The sequence below is a fragment of the Lactuca sativa genome, chromosome 1 (assembly GCF_002870075.4).
Source record: "Lactuca sativa cultivar Salinas chromosome 1, Lsat_Salinas_v11, whole genome shotgun sequence".
In the NCBI taxonomy this organism is placed as follows: Eukaryota; Viridiplantae; Streptophyta; class Magnoliopsida; order Asterales; family Asteraceae; genus Lactuca; species Lactuca sativa.
Genome location: NC_056623.2, coordinates 16060424 through 16063946, shown reverse-complemented (window position 1 = coordinate 16063946; position 3523 = coordinate 16060424). Strand labels below are relative to the sequence as shown.

The window sequence follows — 3523 nt, the reverse complement described above, 5'->3', positions numbered from 1 at the left end:
AAGTTGTTAGTATAATGTTTTTAATATGCCATAACTTTTTTTATTTTTAACATATAAAATTCTGCTATAAATAATTATTTGTTACTTAAAAAATAGTTTGTTTTAGCCCAATCAACTTTTTTAGCCCAAAAAAGACAACCCAAATCAATTGGGGGCGGGGGCGGGGGTAATAAGGGGGATTCAAGGACGAGGGTGGGAGTAGGAAGGTTGGACATTTCGGGGGCAGGGGCAGGGATGGAGAAATGAGGAAATTTCGGGGGTAGGGTGGGGCGGGGGATACAATTCATGTGTTGTTTGCTCCTGTTGACATCCCTATGTGAGAGGTTGGCCCAGGAGTACCTGGATTTGAGGCAAGGTACGGAGATCACCAAGATGGTCACAGAGAAGCCTATGTTTTGTCTTGAGTTTGCTGCATCTAAGTAGGCTCAGATGACCCGTTACTTGAGCATGCTCAAGATGGAGATCAGAGAGTTTGTTTCCACCCATTGCTATGGTTCCTTGTTAAATATGCACGAGGCCGCCAGCCGGTGTGATATTGAGATTGATTTTCAAACGAGGGAGCAGATAATGGCCTCGGTGCAGTCGCAACCTGCGCCAAAGCAGTTTAAGATCACTGATGTCAGATCTAGGGTCCGAAGGGCCGCACTTCTGGGAAATGTGGCAAGGTTCATGAGGGTTGATATGTGCATATTTGGTTCATATTAAGTATAGATTTTTATTCATTTCTTAGCTAAATTATTGCATTTTATGGACAAAAGGTACTTAAAAGTGGTTGAATTATATTTTCAGTCCAAAAATGAAGCTCGGAAGCAGGAGAAGTGGTTGAGAGTTCGAGAATGGAACAAAGAAGAAAAATACTAAAAATAACACCTACTCGGCGATTAGGGTCGACTACTCGGCGATTCCAAGCAAAGATTCGAGAAGATAAAGACTCGGAAACCCAGAGACTTATCACAATACGGGGAATGAGAGATGGACTCGACGAGTCGGCACCTGACTCGACGAGTCGATTCGTATATATAAAGATAGCTCCTCAGAACGATGGGGGGGGGGGGGAATTCTGAAACGATTCTGGAGTGTTTAGCTGTGATTAAGAAGTCAGAAAAACCCTAGAAGACGAAGTTATAAGCTAGAATTCAATTCTGAAGGAGAATTGAGGCAAATTTCATCATTCTACTTAATCTTTTGTTTTGTCATTATGGTTAAACAATTAGACTCTATTTTTTTTTGCTGCTATTTACTTCAATTATGAGCTAAAACCTTTAGACTTTTGTTTGGGGATACAAAATTGATAATATGGTTTGATTATTGGTAGGATTAATTCTAAGTTGGTGATTTTTGTTATTTTAGCTTGCTAAAGAACCTTGTGTGTGAATAATAATTAATTTTCTGTTAATAGGAAGATAATTGATTAGCATGAACATCTATTGATTATCAACCTCATATGCTATGTGACCACTTTATCATATGTCTAGGATTAATGAACATGAAACTAGAGTTAATAAGAAAATTGAGTAAATTCATGTGCAAGCTTGTGTGATGACCATCAACAAGGAGTTAATTAAAAAATTAAATTAGTTAATTATTGCAAGTCTAAATTAACCCGAATAATTAATCTAGTGAATTTAATTAAATTAGACAGCTGGCCACTGTTTAAGTTAGTTTATTTGCTAAGGATTAGTGTAGTGAATGTGAATCTAATCACTTGAATCGGTAACCAACAAAAGAATTAATCCATTGCACCATTACCTTGAAATCAACCATAGGATCAATTGAGTTGAACTAAACAGAAGTTCCTTCCCATTATTGATCTAGTTAAATCTTTGTTTTTCTAAGTTTTAGATTAAGTAATAGTTAGTAAGTTGCTAGTCTTGTAAAACTAGAGAAAACCCCTACTTATTAATTAATTTAGATAGAATTAGTTTTTAGTTTTAATTTGCCATTCCCTGTGTTCGATACCCTACTTATTCAACTATACCACAATTGATAGGTTCACTGCCTTTGTGTGTTATTTTATAATTAAAAGTAGGTTTAAAACTAAGTGAGTTTTCACACATCAAGTTTTTGGCGCCGTTGCCGGGGAACAATTCTAAAATTAGCGTTAAATTCCAATTTAATCGATCCTTTATGTGGGATTTATCTTACACAAAGTTATTTAAAAGGTAATTCAGTAAGTAGAATAAGTTTTAATAAAAATCTGTTTTTAAAGTAACTAGAAATTTTTTTTCTGTTTTTACCTTGAACTCGCCGAGTGCACTCGTGCCGATTCGGCGAGTACATCGTTTTCTGTTTACGCATTTTTTTTGTTTTGTTTATAGTTGTTTCATGACCCGAGGATCCGATACACCTCTGGTCCCTCTTCTTGAAGACCCGGAATCCACACTAAGGAGGAGCAAAGGCAAAACTGTTGGAGAAACCGCTTCTTCAAAGAACTCACCACTCAAAAACCTCAAATCCGTTTTCAGCAAGAAAAGGAGCAACAAATCAGGAGCATCCAGTGCCTCTTTGACAATCGGAGACCCAATTCAAGAAGATATCGAGTACGAGACCGAGGAAGAAGAAGAGCCCACATACGAGCACGAATCCGAGTTTGAAGACGATTTAGCTATCACTATGGCTAATATCGATGAAGTCCCCATGGGGGAATGGAAGAAGAGGATGCGAGATGATACCGGCCCGAAACTTGTGCAGCCCGCTATTCCCGCAACCACTAATTTCGAACTAAAAGGCCATATTCTCGCTCTACTCAAGGAGATTCCTTTTTATGGGAAGGATCACGAAGACGCCTACAAGCACTTGGACGAAGTGAATGATGTGGCTGACTACTTCAATGTACCAAATGTTCCACGCGAGACCCAGCTTCTTCGCATGCTCCCAGTCATGTTCAAAGGTGCTGCAAAGGATTGGCTAAAGTCACTTCCTCCCGGATCGGTCACCACATGGGCCAAGATGAAAGAAGAGTTCATAGACCACTTTTGCCCACCCTCCAAAATAGCCAAGCTAAAGAAAGCCATTTCCAACTTCGAGCAACAACCCGGAGAATCTCTTTATGAAGCTTGGGAAAGATACAAGAGCTTGCTTAGAAATTGTCCACACCATGACCTCAATAGCCAACAAGAAGTCTCCATTTTCTATGATGGGGTCAATGTCACCACAAGGCAACTGCTCGATTCTCAAGACCCGCTCACGAAGAAGGCGCCCCTGTAATCAAGGAGTTAATTGAAGAATTCTCTAAGCACTCTAGAGAATACCACAATCCAAAAAATGAAGTAAGTCGGGGGGTAGTGAACTCGACAAATGATAGCATGGCGGCGGTGATAGCTAAGCTCGATAGTCTAGATAGAAGAATGACAAAAATGGATCAAACAATCCATGCTATTCGGGTTGGATGTGAAAATTGTAGAGGGCCCCATCTCACTAAGGATTATGATTTGGATGAGAATGGAAACAAGAAGGCTCAAGTATCTATTCAAGTGGCGATCGATACGACGAGAATTGGCGGAAACCGAAGAAGGAATGGCTC

At 39.5% G+C, this 3523-nt stretch overlaps 1 non-coding gene across 1 annotated transcript; it reads right to left on the bottom strand.

Annotated features, from left to right (window-relative positions):
• Nucleotides 1-2997: 2997 nt before the first annotated feature.
• Nucleotides 2998-3104, bottom strand: LOC111916812 (small nucleolar RNA R71). The gene has a single exon (XR_002858673.1). It is a non-coding gene; the product is annotated as a small nucleolar RNA R71 (small nucleolar RNA).
• Between the last annotated feature and the right edge of the window lie 419 nt (nt 3105-3523).